The sequence below is a fragment of the Apium graveolens genome, chromosome 6, assembly GCF_009905375.1.
Source record: "Apium graveolens cultivar Ventura chromosome 6, ASM990537v1, whole genome shotgun sequence".
NCBI classification, from domain to species: domain Eukaryota; kingdom Viridiplantae; phylum Streptophyta; class Magnoliopsida; order Apiales; family Apiaceae; genus Apium; species Apium graveolens.
The window spans coordinates 201735762-201755613 of record NC_133652.1 but is presented as its reverse complement, the minus strand read 5'-3'; the positions used below and the strand labels follow the sequence as shown (position 1 = coordinate 201755613).

The following is a 19852-nucleotide window of genomic DNA, read 5'->3' as shown; positions in this document are numbered from 1 at the left end:
TTTAAGAGCGGACAAATATGAATTTCAAAAGGACATGACAAGGCAACCAGAGAGCAGGTAATCATTTCCAAGCTCCCAGCCAGCAGAAAATTATCAGACCCCCAGTGCCGTACTGCAAGACATGTGGTCAGAAACATACGAGAGTCTGTACCAAGGAAAATGTGACATGCTTCCGATGCAAACAGAAAGGGCACTATTCTAATAAATGTCCAGTAAGAAAAACAGAAGTTACTTGTTTCCAGTGTGGAAAAAAAGGACATATTGCTAGAGATTGCAGAGAACCGGCGATGGCAACTAGTGTTCCTAAAGTGTTGGCATTACCTCCTCCATCACAACATAATCAGCCCAGAGCAAGAACTTTTAACATGACAATGAAGGAAGCAGTGCAGAGTCCTAGTGTGATCACATGTACGCTTTCGGTGAACTCAGTAAACGCAAAATTATTGATTTATTCTGGAGCCACACGATCTTTTATTTCTGAAAAATTCATTGATAAGATATGTTTTGAAATTGAATGGTCGGGCGAGACGTAAATTATAAAATTAGTGAATGACGACCAAGTTCCTGTAAATCGAGTATGCCCAGAGTGCAATATCAGTATAGCCGGATATTATTTCTCTGTGGACTTGATTCCTTTCAAGTTAGGAGAGTTCGATGTTATTTTGGGAATTAACTGGTTAGCTTATCATAATGCTCAGATCGATTACGCGAATAAGAAAGTGAAATTGCGAACTGCGTAAAATGCAACGGTAATGTTCAGAGGCGAGAAATAACAAAGGAAATTTCTAACAATAATACAGACCAAACGATTGCTACGACAGGGATGTGAAGTGTATATAGCTTATGTGTTAGATACAGAAAAGGAAAGTTACAAGTTAGAAGACATTCCAGTTATATGTGAATTTCCTGACGTCTTTCCAGATGAACTTCCAGGATTACCGCTGGACTGAGAAAGCGAGTTTACGATCGATTTAGCACCAGGTACAGAAGCAGTTTCGAAAGTTCCATATCGGATGTCACCGGTTGAAATGAAAGAATTGTCGATGCAATTGCAAGATCTTCTTGACAGGGGAATTATAAGACCCAGTGTATCCTCATGGGGTGCACCGGTATTATTAGTGAAGAAGAAAGATGGCAACATGCGACTATGCATCGACTATTGTGAATTGAATAAGCTGACTATCATGAATAAATATCCTTTGCCGGAAATCGACGATTTGTTTGATCAACTGAAAGAAGCCGCATGGTTTTCCAAGATAGATTTAAGGTCGAGATACCATAAATTAAAGATCAAAGCTGATGATATTCCCAAGACTGCTTTTCGTACTAGATATGGACATTATGAATTTCTCGTAATGGCATTCGGTCTGACTAATGCGCCAGCAATGTTCAAGGATTTGATGAATAGGGTATTCAAGAGGTACTTGAATAAGTTCGTGATTGTATTTATTAATGACATCTTGATTTACTCGAAGGATGAATAAGAGAATGCCGAGCATCTAAGGATTGCTTTGGAAATTCTAAAAAAGGAACAGCTTTACGAAAAGTTCTCCAAATGTGAATTTTGGTTAAAAGAAGTATAATTTTTAGGGCATATCATCAGCATGGAAGGAATTAAAGTTGATCCAGAAAAAATTCAAGCCGTACTAAATTGGGAAAGGCCAAGGACGCCGACAGAAGATAGAAGTTTCTTGGGATTGGAAGGTTATTACAGAAGATTCGTCAAGGATTTTGTGAAGATAGCTATGCCACTGACCAAGTTGACTCAAAAAAGTGAAAAGTTCACATGGAATGACAAGTATGAAGAAAGTTTTCAAGAACTAAAGAATCGGTTAGTAACAGTACCGGTACTTGTGTTACCAGATGAGCAAGGAGATTTTGTCATTTACAGTGATGCTTCATACCGTGGACTAGGATGTATATTGATGCAACATGATAACATAATCGCTTACGCTTCAAGACAATTGAAACCTCATGAGCAGAAATATCCTACGCATGGTCTGAATTAGCAGCGATCGTATTTCTACTGAAACTTTGGAGACACTATCTTTACGGTGAGAAATGCGAAATCTACATGGATCATAAAAGTTTAAAGTATATCTTTACGCAGAAGGAGCTTAACATGAGATAACGACGATGGCTAGAATTGATCAAGGACTATGATGTTATTATCAGCTATCATCCAGGAAAAGTGAACGTCGTGGCAGATGCACTAAGCCGAAAAGAAAGATTGAATTTGTTGACTTCATTTGAAGAATTAACCAAGGAATTTGAGAAGTTGGAAATTGAAATTCATATTCCAAATAAATCCAATGAATTTATTCACGCGATGTACTTTTCAGCCAGATTTATTGGAAAAGATTCGAAGAGGTCAAGAAGAGGTGATGGGTCAAGATGATAATTTAACTGGAGAAGTAATCACAACTCAGAAGGAATAATGAAGGAATTCTACGCTTTTCATCAAGAATATGGATCCCCAATGTGTCGAAACTGAAGGAAGAAATACTACGAGATGCTCACAGTTCAAAATATTCCATATATCCAGGAAGCACGAAAATGTACCGAGATCTGAAGTAAAACTTTTCGTGGCCAAGTATGAAGAAAGAGATAGCAGAGTGGGTAAGTAAATGCTACACATGCCAGCGAGTCAAAGCGGAACATCAACGTCCAAGTGGATTATTACAACCATTGGATATTCCAGAATGGAAATGGGAATATTTAGCAATCGATTTTGTGGTAGGAATTACAAAAATTAGAGGAAATCATGATGCAATTTGGGTAATTATTGACAGACTAACAAAGTCAGCACAATTTTTACCGATCAACGAAATATTTTCACTCGACAAGTTAGTGCACTTATATCTCAAGGAAATTGTGATGCGACATGGAGTCCCAGTATCTATTGTGTCTGATCGAGATCCATGTTTTAATTCAAGATTTTGGAGACAATTTCAAGAATCCCTTGGAACCAAATTAAATATGAGTACCGCTTATCATCCGCAAACAGACGGAAAAAGTGAAAGAACTATCCAAACCATTGAAGGCATGTTATGAATATGTGCGATTGATTTTGAAGGCAGCTGGGACGAGCATTTACCACTAGTCAATTTTTCTTACAACAACAGTTATCACGCAAGTATTGGAATGCCACCTTATGAAGCTTTATATGGAAGGAAATGCAGATCACCCGTGTATTGGGATAAAGTTAGAGAACACAAAATTTTGGGTCCAGAATTGATTCAACAAACCAAAGAGAAGATAGAGCTTATTCGAAAGTGACTTGAAGCAGCCTAAAATCGACAATGCAAATATGTAGATCAAGCCATGAAAGATATGGACTACCAAGAAGGAGAGAATGTTTTACTCAAGATATCGCCTTAGAAAGGATTGACCAGATTTGGCAACAAGGGTAACTTGAAGCCACGATATGTTGGTCCATTTGAAATCTTAAGAAAAGTCGGGAAAGTTGTATATGAATTAGCTTTACCGTCTCACATGCAACATATCCATAATGTGTTTCACGTGTCAATGCTTAAGTGATATAATCCTGATTGCGGACATGTAATAGAATATGAACCGATAGAAATTCAACCTGATTTGTCTTATATAGAACAACCGAAAAGAATTCTAGATCGGTAAGAAAGAGTGTTGAGGAATAAATCTGTATCATTAGTGCGAGTCTTGTGGAGAAATCCAATGGTTGAAGAGTCAACCTGGGAACTTGAGAGTGAAATGTTAGAAAAGTATCCTCATTTGTTTTCTTAGCGAGATTCTGAGGAAAGAATCCTATTAAGGGGGAAGGATGTAACGTCTGGGAAATTACGCTTGTATTATATCGTATTTATAATAAATTATGTATTTTAATATGTCATTTATGTGTAATTAGCTATAAAACCCTAATTATTACGTGCTATGTATATTCTGTATCGTCCGGTTATTTTCAGGGTATTTTACGGATATTTTATTTTGAATTTACAGCTTTCGTATCAAAAGTTATAAGACCCGAACTATGATTTTATATGCTGATATTTCAAATAAAATAATGGGCTTTATTTTTCATAAAACGGCTTGAACCATTGTGTTATTTTGAACATCTAGATATTTTATAAATTTTCTCATTTTGTGAAAAATGACTTTTTCGGGCCTCATTGGGTGTTAAAAACCCCACAAAAATCATATTTTTATTTTGATAAAATTATAGGACTTTCATTTATACCACTTCTTTGTATTTTTGAATTTTTCACAATTTTTGGGGATTTTTGGCATATATATTGTATATGTAAAATATTTAAAAATTAAATTTTAATACTCAAAAATTATAAAATTAGGGGCCAATTAATATTAATAGATGTATAATTAGGGCCTTAATTTTAATTAGGAGTATTATTTTACCTACTATAAATAGCCTAATTTTTATTTAATTTTTATTAATTAATCATTAAAAATCAGAGAAATACCCGAAAATCTCTGAAATTAGGGTTCTTGAGTTCGAGAATTAAATCGTGATTTTAATCGATTCTGGAAATCAAAAGGGGTCGTGTTTGTGCTCAATCTTCATCGTTTTTCAAGCTCTATTTAATCCTGTAATCAAATCGAATCAAGGAGGTACGAAACTCAAACTTGATTCTGGGTTTCATGAACAGATTTGGGTTTTTAATTTCTGGGGATTTTTGGATGTTCTTGATGGTTGTTATGTGTTTATATATGTTGGTACAAGCTATATACATCATCAATTTCATGCTTTATTTACGAGTTTGATCAATTTGAATTTTAGGGTTTATACCCGTTTTAATTTGGGTGTTTTTGATTTATTAATATTTAGATTATGAAACTTATATGATTAAGTTTGTCTTGTTAAGTAGTGCATTTTAAGTATTTTTACATGATTTTTACAGTTCAGGATAGTTAGTATGAGTTCGATGGGCTTGACCCTTTTTGATTCGGGTTGAATGATTTTACGAACTATATGATGATTTTTGGTTATGTTGGATGTTGTGGATAGATTCCTCATGTCTTAAGCCTTGTATTGATATATAAAACATCGAGTTTTCAGTTCAGGTTAGTTAAATCAGATTTTGGCCGGACTTTAAGTCGGTTTGATCTGAAAACTTAGCCTGAGGGTTATTAGGTGATGTTAATGGTTGAATAATGTTTAGGAAAGAATTTGGAATCGATTCCCAGTAAGAACGAGTACAAACAGTTCACGATTTGGCCTGAAAATGACTTCATCGGAATCTGGAAAAGCTCGTCGGAGTTGGGTGGTTTTCACCGGAGAACAAGACACAGGCATCGTCGATTGTTGATGAAGACGGTGTTGGACTGCTGTGTTGATTTCAAATGAAATTGACATAAAAACGGAGCAAAACGGAGTTGAATTGAGGGGTAATTAGGCTGGCCAGAAAACAGGTCGGTGACCAGAATCCTCACTGGATGCTGGATTCATCCCGACCCGTTTTATGTTCTTGCAGACCCGGTTTCAACCCGGTTTAAAACCTGGTTTTGATCCAAGTAAACCCAAATCTATTTCCCAAAACTTGTTTCTGGAAAATTATTTTTATTTTTATTATTTATAAAATCAATTTTTATTTATTTTTTAAATTGATTAAATAAATATTTAATTAATTTATATTATAAATAATTCTGAAATATTTTCTAAAAATCAGATTTAGTTATTTCTTTTATTATTTATTATTTATTTATTATTTATTTGTTATTTAAAAATGATAAATCATTTTGATAATTAATCAAATAATTTTCAATAAATCATAATAATTTCATTTTAATTCCAAAAATTATGAAAAATTCATTTTTAATTCTGATTTTTCCCAAATAATTATTTAAAAATATTTTAAGGTTCAATAATTAGTAATAATTATTTATATTGAATAATAAATTGATTTATTTGTAATTATCTGATATTAATCAAACCATTTATCCGATTCGAGCGAAACGAAAGCCCTTTTACTCATAAAAATGATATGTTTTCATTAAAAATAATATTAAATCCTAATTTCTCTTAGAAACTAGTTGAATTTTGATATTTAATTAATTATAAGCCTTATCGCGTATAGAGACGAGTCCGATAAATTCCGAAAAATAAGAAACGAGTCAGATAATGATTAGTTAAGCGAATAGCGAGTCGACTTCAATTCTAAAAATTATTTTAAACCTAAAATGACCATGTGACTTATGTGATTATGTGTATTATGTGGTTAATCGAGTTTTATTTGTTAATAATTAGTATACGAGTCAATAATATGTGTATGGGTAGACGATAAGAGCTATGTGAAGTCGGTTTGAGATGTAATGAGGATACGAGATGACTAAATAGGTCTATTTCTTTGATAAAAGCAGAGCCAGCAAGGCAAGTCGAGCCGGTGATAGATGACGGTGAAGTACTTGGAGTAAATCGCGCGAACGGCAAATTTTTCCCCTATTCTAATTTCAGAATAGTGACATTACTTCAGATTCTTATCACACTTGCACACTTTTGATTCTTAATCATAAAGACTGATACACAATTATTATTCTTTCATTCATATTTCATTTTGATTCTTGATTTCTCCTTTTCTGTTGAATTCTCTATTCATATTCCAATAGTCATACATATATATTGATATATTCTTGGATTAGAATATATCAAGGCATACTGATTGTTCCTCTATAGGCTGGATATTGATGTTTGGGATTAAGTTTACACTTGATCCTAAGGACCGGAACTTAACCGGATCCTTGAGATGGGCCGTAGAGCCTGGGTACCCAACTGGATCTATATAGTGAGATATAGATCTGCACTGTATCCTGGCTGATCAACAGGGTATATGTGCGAATTTGTGTCCAATTTAGTTCGTTTATATTCGCCGATAATGGCCTTTTTTCTTTTCTTGCAAGGTTATATCTTTGCAGATATAACCAGGTTACCGGTTCATTTAACTTACTTTAACAGTACTTATATATTGCGTACTTGTTGAGAAATTTATGGCTTACCCCTTTTCTTGTTGTTATTCACCTTATTAGTTTTAGTTAAGAAGGAAAATGAAACCTATCAGAACTCGAGTGGTAAAGAAATGAGTCAAGTCGCAGGACCTTCTCATACCCAAGGTGTTGATCCCAATTCAGGAAGAAAGCTTTGAATTGCCTGAGCAGGTGGAGTGTAGATAGTTAATGTGTATGTTTGAATAAAGGTGAACTTAGTTTAAAATTTGTATAGTTAATAGTTTGTAATAAAGAGAGTTTGTAAGATTTTAAATTTGGGTTCTAATAAAGTTACATAGTGGTTCTTATTTTATAATTCAACCTAAAAAGATCATGGTTAGTGTTAAAGGGGTTTAGACATATTTCTGCTTAATTATTATACAAGTTGTACAGGTTTGGTGATTAGCTAGTAAACCCCAGACTTATAGCCTGGGTTTGGAGGGCATTACAAGGGTTCTCCGACGGAAGATCCTAATATGCATATTAGGGATTTCATCGAGATCTGTGACACCTTCAAGTTCAACAATATTTCTGAAGATGCTGTGAAGCTGAGACTTTTCCCTTTTTCTCCGAGGGATAAAGCTAAGTGCTGGTTACACTCTCTACCAGCAGGTTCTATCACTACTTGGGAGGATCTCGCTCAGAAATTTCTTACTTAATTCTTCCATCTGGCGAAGACAGCTGTAATGAGGAATGCTCTTACTTAATTTGCACAGCAATTGGGAGAAACTCTATGTGAAGCTTGGGAGAGCTACAAGGAGATACTTAGGAAGTGTCCTCATCATGGAATGCCTGATTGGATGATCATCAATTGCTTCTATAACCGTTTGGGAGCACAGTCAAGACCCATACTTGATGCAACATCAGGTGGAGCATTATGGGCAAAGAGCTATGAGGAAGCTTATGATCTAATTGAACTGATGGCTGCTAATGAATATCAATATCCAACTCAGAGATTGCCACAGGGCAAGGTAGCAGGATTTCTTGAAGTGGATACAACTACGGATATCACTGCTCAACTAAAGGCGTTGTCTATGAAGATCGGTTCTCTGGCTGACTATGATGTTAATCAGATAACCAGTGTTTGTGAGCTGTGTGCAGGTTCGCATGTGACGGAATAATGCGCTATATCTAGTGAATCAGCTCAGTTTGTGAGCAACTTTCAAAGATCACAATAACCAGTTCCATACACTTATCATCCTGAGAACTAGTATCATCCTAACTTCAGCTGGAGCAATAATCAGAATGAGATGCAACAGCCATTCCAGCAGTTTGGAAATAAGCAATTCAATCCTCCTGGTTTTTAGCATCACTTGGCACCAAGACAACAACTCCAACTTCAATAACAAACTCATGGAGGTGTAGGTCTATCTTCGAATAAAAAATCTGAATTGGAGGATTTGCAGCTTATGTGCAAAAACCAGGCCCTTATATGCCAAAGCAAGGCTATTTCTATCAAGACTCTAGAGAACCTAAATAGGGCAAATTGTTAACGCCTTATTGAATCGACCATCATGAACTCTTCCTAGTGATACAAAAGCCAATCCAAGCAAGAGGGAAGTTAACGAACAGGTGAACGCCATCATCTTGAGGTCCGGAAAGGTCGCAAGCCCCCAAATTCAGCAAAACGAAGATGCCAATTCTAGAAAATGAGATTGTAGTTGAAAAAGTTATGCAGCAGGATGCCGAGGTGGAACTGAAGAAGAAAGCTATTGCAAACAATCCTCCTGAGGGTAATACAGGGGAAAAACAGGTCTATCCTCCACCTCCTTTTCCTAAAAGGTTGCAAAAGTAGATAGTTGGATACGCAATTTGCCAAGTTCTTGGAAGTTTTCAAGAAACTTCACATCAACATACCTTTCGCTGAAGCTCTTGAACTGATGCCTAGCTATACGAAGTTCATGAAAGGTATTCTCTCGCGGAAGGTGAAGCTTGATGACTTAGAGACCGTTATTTTTACGGAGGAATGCAGTGCAGTTCTGTAACAAAAATTGCCTCTGAAGCTTAAGGATCCTGGAAGTTTCACTATTTCTTGTACTATTGGAAATATATCATTCGACAAGTGTTTGTGTGACATAGGAGCTAGCATCAATCTGATACTCTTGTCAGTTTTCAAGAAACTTGGACTACCTGATCCAAAACCTGTGAACATGTCTTAGCAGTTGGCTGATCGTTCCATCACTTATCAGTGAGGAGTAGTGGAGGATATCTTGGTTAAGGTGGATAAGCTCATCTTCCCTGCTGATTTTGTCATTCTAGACTTTGAGGAGGATAAAAAGATTCTCATTATCTTAAGAAGACCATTCTTGGCTACAGGCCGAACTATGATCGATGTGCAAAAAGGAGAGCTTACAATGAAGGTTCAAGATCAGAAGGTCACTTTTAGTGTGTTCAAGGTAATAAAGTTACCCACAGATAAAGAGCATTGCTTTAAGGTAGAACTGGTCGACTCTGTCATGAATTCGGAGCTTGAACAATTGCCAAAGTCAGATACCTTAGAGAGATCCTTAATAGGGGAATCAGTTATTGAAGATGAATAAGGAACACAGCAACTGCAGGTTTTGAATGCACCTTCGTGGAAGAGGAAGGTGGATATGCCATTCGATTCTCTTGGGTTAGCAGAGCTGAAAATTTCTCAAGAGCGTCCGGAGCCATCTATTGAAGAAGCTCCCACACTTGAGCTCAACCCACTACCAGATCACTTAAGTTATGCATTCTTAGGTGCACCCCATGATAAGGGGTTGGGATATATTTTTGATGATGTAGAGAGTGGGCGGATGGATCCTCATGTGCCTATAGAGGGTTTCTCTCGTATGCAGCAGGCAGTTGATAGGACTGGTAGTTGGTGATGAGCACTACAGACGATTGACTACGGCGTATGGAGGCCATGCACGACATCCACCGACGTTTTACTGAAGATTTGACACACGCTCTCGATTCCATTTTCCGAGACACTGGTGTCGAGGTTGATCGGCCACCTAATCCTCCACCCGAAGAGGGTGATCCTCCGGCTAGCTAGGTATGACTGAAATCCTTATTATTACCTTCAACGAGGACATTGAAAATTTTAAGTTTGGGGGTGATAATGTAAGGATTATTTTTAGTGTGTGCATTAGATTCATATAGAATCATGTTGCATGTTTAGTTGTATTTCATTCATATGTTTGCATGTTTTTTCATATAGGACGTATTTATTTGTGTTTTTATAGGAGTTCATTTAGTTGCATGTGCATGCATATAACATGATCCCTTATGTTGAGCTATTTATGTCTGATAAGTTGATGTTAATTTTAGTGTAGTGATGATGAATAGAGGGATGTTTAAGTCTTAATGAGTTGATTTGTATGCCCAGAAAAAAAATTCACAAGTCTTATAGGTTTCTTTTGAGCTAGATCATGATCATATTTGTTTATTTGTTGGAATTTAATCACTTGGTTATATTTAGAATTTTTGATATTCCCGTAATGACGTAGGAACACTGAATTTAAATCTAGATAAAAACTTGGATTTCATTGCTAGTGTGAATAAGGCTAGGTGTCGAATGGCTAGTAGCCGGCTCATATTTATATGAGTAGTCTAGGGTTGAATGAGATGGAGCGAAATACACTCATTCAGAAATTAAATAAAAAAGAGCAAAATATATAAAAAAAGAAAAAAGTATGTGTTTAAGCATAATTAATCAAGAGTGAGCTCTTTAATACTCGAGTTATTAAGTTCTTAGGGGACTTTGTGCCTAGTGACCTAAGGCTTTTATAGTCTGGGATCCGCTAACCTAACGATCGCTATATGGGTATTATTGTATAAGTCTTTTGGGACCTCATTCATTGCAAGATTAAATAAGCATTTTTGTTATGTGTTATGTGTTCAATAATAGCATAGATCCTTGTATAACTCTAGTAAAAAGGAGGTGTTGTGAGTCATTATGCGTTTAATATCTATTCTGTTTATAAACTTGTGATTGTTTTGATGATAGATAAGTTATGATTATTGATCTAGTATCGAGAGTATATCTGTTAAGCATCCACACTCGCACGTTTATGGTTTGTGAGTTCAGTTTTTGGGATTTATTCGAACTTTATTTTGAGTTTTTACATTCTTAGAGGCGTTGGCTTATTCATTTGGTTATGGTTATTCTTAGGGGATCGATTGCATTATCATTTAGTTGCATTCACATAGTTGAATTCATGTATTAGGTTTGTTTTATAGATTTGAGTCTACTTATGCTTGAGGACAAGCATCGATTCAAGTTTGGGGGTCTGATAAGTGGATTTTATATCTACTTGGAACGCTTCATTAAAAGCTTAAGTTGGTGTTTTGGACTCAAGTTATTGGTATTTTTGATGTGTTTTTGTGTTTTTGCATTTCAGGCATTAGTTAAAGGAAGAAAGGAGCTTTTAATTAAAATATGTTGAAAAAAGATCAGGACTGGAAGCCAAGGCCATGTTCATGTTGAAGAGCATCTCGAGAGCTTTGCATGGACTATTGGATCATCGAAATCGGACGAACATACTCAATCTGCAGTAAAAACAAGAAAAGGAGCCAAAATCCAGTAGCACGACGCGCCCGCGCTGGCATACGAGGCGCCCGCGCCAGACTTCCAGAAATAGTGCGCGCCTGCGCTGGTATATGGGGCGGTCGTGCTGGTCTATTCATCCAGATTCCTGATTCAAGTCCGTTTTGGAGATTTTGAAAGCCCAGTTCGATCCTGAAGCCTATATACCCTAAATAAGACATTTTTAAGGACAAAGAGACCAGGGAGAGCCATACGAAGACCTAGAGAGCACAAGACGACTACAGAAAAGAAGACTTTTATTTTCTTTAGTATAGTTGATACTTGGATACTTGGTTTCAATTTGTCTTTGAACCCTAGTACTCTTATATTATTTATTATCCTGCTTTTATTGGAACCCATGGTGACGATGAGTTCGGCTATGAACTAATCGTTATCGTGGGGTTCTAATAAATTTACTTATGGATTTCTATTATTAATTTGTTCAATATCTTGGTGTGTGGTGATTAATTGATATCCTAGTGTTGGCTGTGCTTATTCATCTTATGTGTGTAGCTAACATATAAGATAGCGTGTTAATCTCTATTGAAGCGACAATGAATATAGAGATTTAGAACTTTCCATGCTAGCATAGGTTCATATATTTATTATACATGATTCGTAGGTAATTTTAACCATCTTACCTTCCCTATATAATCTTGATAGATAACTTGTTCATTAAACCTTTATGTTGTCAAATTCTATAGACATATAGGGTCTCAACATAATTGGTGTCTGGTAGGAGGGTATTCGTATAACGAAAGTTGGCGTTTACTAGTTCCGTGTTATCTGATTAGTTGTCATCACCATTGCATGCCAAGATTAAGAACAATGACTTTGAATAAAGTATTTAATGAAGTTAGAATCCCATGTTTGTCTCATATAGTAAATCACTTTTATTCTTAGTTAATTGCATGTTAGTTTAATCTTAGTTATAAATATCACAATTTGTTAATGTCTTAGCATTGAACGATAGCCATATCATTGTTGCATAAGTGCATAAATTGAACTTAACCTAAAGCAGTCTCTATGGGAATGAACTAGAAATAATTCTATATTACTTGCGAACGCGTATACTTGGGTGTAATTTTAGCGCGTGTTTTCACCCTAACAAAATCCGACTTACGGATTGAAAGTTACGATAAAAACCGTCAAATAGTATACACATAAGATGATTGCACATCAGTCGAATCACATATAGCACATAACACGTAAGATATTCGATAAAAATAATTTTTCAAAGAAGATTCGGGGTTAAAATGATTTTCCGGGTATTTAATACCAATTTTTGAACATTTTTCGAAATTAAAACGAGTCAACGAATCATTTTATAATTAATTATAAGATTTAAATACCCAAATATGACTTTAAAATTATTTAATAATAATTATCGAGCCTTGAAAATAATTTAAAATAATATTTTAAAGCTTGAAACTTTTTTTTTTGGAATTTTTAAATCAAATGAAATAATTAAATCCAACTACATAATTAGTTAAAATTAATTAATAACTATATAAATCAATTAATCAATTAATATTTAAATTAATTAAATAATTAAATTAATAATTATCAATTGAAATTAATTAAATAATTTAGATTTATTCTTGAATTAAAAATAATTTTCAGAATAATTTTGGAATTAAAAATGAGTTTTTAAAAATAAAATAGAATTTTTAAATTAATTTTTAAATAAAAATCTGTAAAAACAGATTTGAGAAGTTAAATTAGGGAAATAGAAGATCAAAACCGGATCAAAACTGGTCAACCAAACGGGTCACGAAGAACCGGTTTAACCCGCTGCCCTGCTCCAGAATTCGGCGACCGTATAATATTCGGCGAGCCTCGATATCGCTCAAAACAGAATGGTTTGGCTTAGTTTTGATGGGGGTTTCATTCTAATTTGTTCCAGGAGCATGAATCAGGCCATAATCAACTCAAAAGACCTCTGGACTTTGTTTTCCGGCGAAACTCCCAATTAACGCCGGCGTGCTTCGAGCTTTTCCGGCAACTTATTCCAAGAATCCGACATAACAATTATATATATGAATTGATTCATTTTTAAATGATCTACACACTGGTATAACTCAATCGCACCCAGGTTAACTGAATCAAAAGTTTCTAAATTCGATTAAGAACATTCAAACACATTCAAATCCTAATTCAATTAATCCAAAAATTAAACTCAATTTTTTTTATGTTATTAAACTCCAAATTCAACATATAATATACCAAAATGATCAGGACAAAATTATCTACAATATACAATCATCAAATCACACAAACAACATAAAAATCAAAAAGTTCATATATTATTTATAATTAAATTCGAATTTAAATAAATATATAGGAAAATACCTTTGATTTCTACAGTACAATTGATTGTATAATCTGAAAGTACTTTTCACAAGCTTCAATTCGGTTATTCACACGCTCGATTTCGATTTCGATAACGCCTTCGTTTTTAGGTTTGATTCTAAAGAACGCGATGAATATTCGAGTTTTTCTCTGTAAATTATATAATTTAACTGTTTGTTTATGATTATCTGTATAAAATAAAATAAGAAAAAGACTATTTATACTTATGGGATATTAATACCCTTTGGATCATACTGGATCCTAAAATAGATTACTTAGCCGCTAAGTAACTATAAAAACGATTTAATTTGGTACCAGTTTTGGATAATTATCAAAACGGGGCTACTTATAAAACACTCTACAAGAAGATAATGTAATAATTTAATCGAAATATCCTGTCTCTCGAGAATACATGTTTTATTGATTTATCGAAATGACTATCGTATCGAAAATTTTGCGTCGGGAATTGTACGGGTCAAACCGTACTCCGGATCGAAAAAGTCAAAATATGGAAAATGTTCAGAATAATCAAAGTAGGTTATGAAGGAGTTTTCCGAAGGCCTTCGGTTTGTAAAAATGTAAAAACGGTTGAAGTTGGAGAATTCCCGGTTATATAAAATAGTTTTATAATTACTCAGAAAATAATTATTAAATCCATAAATTCTTTATAAAATCATATAATAACCTACAAATTACCAGAAAAATACTAAAATTATCTATACTTTATTTTGGACATATAAAAATTAAAATAATCAAATTTTATCACATATAAACATCCAGACATGAATACCAATTATCAGGTAATTTACCAAAATTCACATAAAAATCACATAAAACCTAAATCTCTCTTTTCTTTTAAAGTGATCTCATCACTTCTCACACATATATTACTTTTAATGGTAATAATTTTCTCACTTTTGTCAGTCTTATCTACTTCTCCTTTTTCCAATGTAGGAGACTTCCTCTCGATAAAAAAAATCTTGATCTTTTCTCACAATCTCACTAGAAAGGCTCAACTCACTAGGAAAAGACAAAATACGAGGTGACAAAGAGGAGTGGTTTGTATTCATATAAATAGAGGTATCCCTATTAATAGGTCTATTTATAATCATTCAATCAGATAAAGTAGATGTAGATATAATTGTACCTCGAGTGTTAGAAACCATTGATATTGCTTTGAGTGGTTGTACAAAAATGGCTCTAGTACTGTCCTTAGCAGTTATCAGTACATCAGGATTTGTAGATTCAGGATCAGCTTCATCAGGAAATGACCTTTTGTCAGGAATTTGTTGCTTGTCAGGAGTTGACCACATATCAGGATGTGTTAATGAGTCTACAACAGTACTTTGAACTTTTGGTTCTTGTGGGTGTTAAGTGGCATTTATGTCCACTTAGAATGCTCTATAAAGGCTTGAATCGGTGTTTTGTACTCAAGTATTTTGTGTATTTGATTCGGTTTTGTAGTGTTTTGCATTTCAGGCATAAATAAGGGATCAAGGAGATTTAACATTGCTTTGGTGCTAAATTTATGTTAGGAAAGTGTCCTGGATGTTTGCTCATGAATCGGCATCAAGAACCAGCAAAGAAAATAAAATATATAAGCTTTTCCAGAAGGTCAGCGCGCCCGCGCTGTGATAGCGCGCGCCCGCGCCAGGGAAGCAGAAGGATAGCGCACCCGCGCTGAGAGAGCGCGCGGCCGTGCCAGGTTGGCATTTCAGAATTCTGTTTCCACTTGGATTTTGAGAGATTGAAGCCTAGGATTATTCTGCAGCATATTTAAAGCCTAAAAAAGACGTTTTACATAACAGAGCTTAAGGAGAAGACATCGAGAAGACCTAGGAGCACAAATACAACCAAGTCGATGAGGATCTAGTTTATTCTTGTGATTATATTTTTTAAGTTGTAATCTTGGATGTTAGTTTTCTTGTTTTGTTGAACCTATACTCTTGGTTGACGTACTTTGTTTATTATTCAATTTAATAAAGACTTACTTTTTTTATACGATGCTTTCATCGGAACCCACGGTGATGATGAGTTCAGTTATGGGCTAATCTTTATCGTTGGGTTCTAGCGGATTTACTTATGGATTTCAATAGTTAATGTGTTTCGATACCTTAGTGTGTGGTTATTGTATAATATCCTAGTATTGGTTGTGCTTATTCTTCTTATGAGCGTCGCGAACTTATAAGATTGCGTGTTAATATCTATTGAAGCGACAGTGAATATAGAGGTTTAGAATTTTCCATGGTAGCACAGGTTCATGTATTTGATATGCATGATTCGTAGGTAATTTTAACCATCTTACTTGCCCTATTAAATCACGATAGATAACTTGCATATTAAACTGTTATGTTGTCAAATTCTATAGACATATAGGGTCTCAATATAATTGGTGTCTATTCGGCTTCTATCTCTTTTGTGGATGTCTGGTGGTAGGGTATTCACACAACAAAAGTTTGCGTTTACTAGTTTCGTGTTATCTGATTACTTGTCACCACCATTGCATGCTAAGGTTAAGAATAAAAGGTTGTTGAATGAAGTAGTAATGAAGTTAGAATCCCATATTTTTCTTATATAGTAAATCAACCTTTTAATCTCTTAGTTAATTGCGTGTTAGTTAATATTGTAGTTATAAACACTCTCACCTTGTTATCATCTTAGCATTGAATAATAACCATATCATTATTACATAAGTACATTGATTGAAATTAACCTAAACCAGTCTCTGTGGGAACAAACTAGAATTAATTCTATATTACTTGCGATCTCATATACTTGCGTGAATATTAGCGTGTATTTTCGTCCTAACAAGTTTTTGACGCTACTACCGGGGACATGGTGTTAATTTTTAGTTTATGTGCTTGACATCAGTGGTCGTTAAAGTTCACTGACTCGGATATTTTACTTACTTGTTTGCTTGTTGCTTTTTCAGGTACTCTAGAGAGCGTGTATGCAAACGCGTTCTCGATCTCGCAAGAGACCACTGGATAATGCGGAGGAAGAAGTTTTAGTAGAGGAAGAAGTTATTGTAGAAGAGGAAAAAGTTGAAGAAGCTCTTGTTGTAATGGGTGAACCAGAAGCAAATACAAAGGCTTTAATTGACTACTATCAACCGAAAATAAATGATATTCAGTCTAGCATTCTCAGACTAGCCATCGCGGCTAACATTTTTGAAATCAAGGCTAGCACTATTCAGATGGTGCAAAACTCGGTTCAGTTTGGGGGTTCTCTGACAGAAGATCCCAATATGCATATTAGAGATTTCATCGAGATCTGTGATACTTTCAAATTCAACAATATCTCTGAAGATGCTATTAAGTTGAGGCTTTTCCCATTCTCTCTGAGGGATAAAGCTAAGTACTGGTTGCATTCTCTACTCCCAGGCTCTATCACCAAGTTGGAAGATCTTGCTCAGAAGTTTCGCACTAAATTCTTCCTTATGGCTGAAGACAACTGCAATCAGAAATGCTCTTACTCAATTTGCGCAGCAATCAGGAGAATCTTTGTGCGAAGCTTGGGATTGTTGTAAGGAAAAGCCGAGAAAGTCTCCTCATAATGGGATTCCTTTATAATGGTTTGGGTGTGACATCTAGACCCATGCTTGATGCAGCATCAGGTGGAGCCTTATGGGCTAAGAGCTACGATGAAGCTTATGATTTGATTGAACTGATGGCTGCTAATGAATACCAGATACCTTCCCAGGGACTGACTCAAGGCAAGGTAGCAGGAATTCTAGAGGTAGATGCAGCTACTGCTATAGTTGCTCAGCTTAAGGATCTGATGATGAAGGTGGATTCTTTGGCTAATTATGGAGTTAATCTAGTCACTAGTGTGTGTGATCTTTGTGTTGGTGCATATGAGACGGAGCAGTGTGCTATTTCTAGTGAATCAGCTCAGTTCATGAGCAACTTTTAGAGTTTGCAACAATCAGTTCCAGCCACCTATCATCCCAGCAACCGCAATTATCCTAACTTCAGCTGGAGCAACACTCAGAATGCGGTTCAACAGCCTTATCAGCAGTATGCATTAAAGCAATATAACCCTCCTGGCTTTCAGCAACCGCAATACACACTAAGACTACAACTCCAACTATAACAATCTAATGAAAAATCCGAATTGGAGGAGTTGAGGCTCATGTGCAAGAGCCAAGTGGTTTCTATTAAGACCTTGGAAAATCAAATTGGGCAGATTGTCAATGCCTTGCTGAATAGACAACCTGGTACACTCCCTAGTGACACAGAAATGCCACACAAGAAGGAAGCAAAAGAGCAGGTTAAGGGCAATTACATTGAGGTCTGGGAAGGTTGTAAGCCAAGAAAAAGCTCAAGTACCAAAATATGAAGATGTGGATAAAGAAGAAGTGCAGAAGGAAGCAGAAGTGGTAATACAGGGGAGAAACAGGTCTATCCTCCACCTCATTTTTCTAAAAGGCTGCAGAAGCAAAAGTTGGATAGGCAGTTTGCTAAGTTTTTGGAGGTGGTCAAGAAACTTCAAATCAATATACCTTTCACTGAAGCTCTTGAACAGATGCCTAGCTATGTGAAGTTTATGAAAGATATTCTCTCTCGGAAAGTGAAGCTCGATGACTTAGAGACCATTTCTCTAACGGAGGAATGCAGTGATGTGCTACAACAGAAATTGCCTCTAAAGCTAAAAGATCCTGGAAGCTTCACTATTCCTTGCACCATCGAAAAAGTGTCATTTGACAAATGCTTATGTGAATTGGGAGCTAGCATCAATCTAATGCCTTTGTTGAACTTCAAGAAGTTGGACTTACCTGATCCAAAGCATACTTATATGTCCTTGCAGTTGGCTGATCATTTTATTACATATCCATGAGGCATTGTGGAGGATGTCTTGGTCAAAGTGGACAAACTCATATTTCCTACTTATTTTATAATTCTTGATTTCAAGGAGGATAAGAAGATTCCCATAATCTTGGGAAGACCATTCTTAGCTACGGGTTGAACCTTGATTGATGTGCAGAAGGGTGAGCTCACTATGTGAGTACTGGAGCTGACCAAATCATCAGGAGATGTATTCCATACAACGAGATGGAGGGTATCTTGCGAGACTATCATTCGACTGTTTATGGAGGCTACTATGGTGGAGAGAAGACAACATCGGGTATCCTTCAAGCAAGATTCTTCTGGCCTACCTTGTTTAAGGATGTGCATCGGTTCATTTTGAAGTGTGATCGCTGCAAGCGTGTGGGTTATATGTCCAAGAGGGATGAGCTGCCTCTTAATGTGCTTCTCGAGGTTGAGGTCTTCGATGTTTGAGGAATTGACTTCACGGGGTCATTTATCTCATCTTGCAATAATCAGTATATCTTGTTGGTGGTTGATTATGTCTCGAAATGGGTGGAAATCAAGGCTTTGCCGACGAATGATGCAAAGGTAGTGCTAACATTCTTCATAAGCAAATATTCACAAGATTTAGGACTCCAAGAGTTATAATGAGTGACGAGGGATTACATTTCTGCAATCGCAAGTTCACTTCTATAATGTAGCAATATAATGGTCAAACTGAGGTGTCTAATAGAGAGATCAAGCGTATTCTAGAGAAAGTTGTATGTTCATTAAGGAAGGATTGGTCTTTGAAGCTGGATGAAGTTGTTTGGGCGTATCGAACAGCATACAAGACTCCGCTAGGCATGTCACCGTTTCAGTTAGTTTATGGTACGGGATGCCATTTTCCCGTGGAGCTGGAGCATAAAGCGTATTGGGCTTTGAAGAAGTTGAACCTTGATATGGATGCGGCTGGAAAGAAAAGGATGCTTCAATTAAATGAACTCGATGAGTTTCGACTTCAAGCGTATAAGAACAATAAAATGTATAAGGAGGAAGTCAAGAGGTGGCACAATAGGGGTCTTGTGCTCAAATCATTTGTGCTGAGGCAACAAGTTCTTTTATTCAATTCTCGAATCCGTCTTTTTCCTGGAAAGTTGAAGTCAAGATGGTCAGGGTCGTT

The 19852-nt window shown here is 35.7% G+C and overlaps 2 non-coding genes across 2 annotated transcripts; both read right to left on the bottom strand.

Annotated features, from left to right (window-relative positions):
• Positions 1–7658: 7658 nt before the first annotated feature.
• LOC141670249 (small nucleolar RNA R71) lies at positions 7659–7765 on the bottom strand. The gene has a single exon (XR_012554489.1). It is a non-coding gene; the product is annotated as a small nucleolar RNA R71 (small nucleolar RNA).
• Positions 7766–17334: 9569 nt separating this feature from the next.
• On the bottom strand, positions 17335–17441 carry LOC141669183 (small nucleolar RNA R71). The gene has a single exon (XR_012553474.1). It is a non-coding gene; the product is annotated as a small nucleolar RNA R71 (small nucleolar RNA).
• Positions 17442–19852: the final 2411 nt, after the last annotated feature.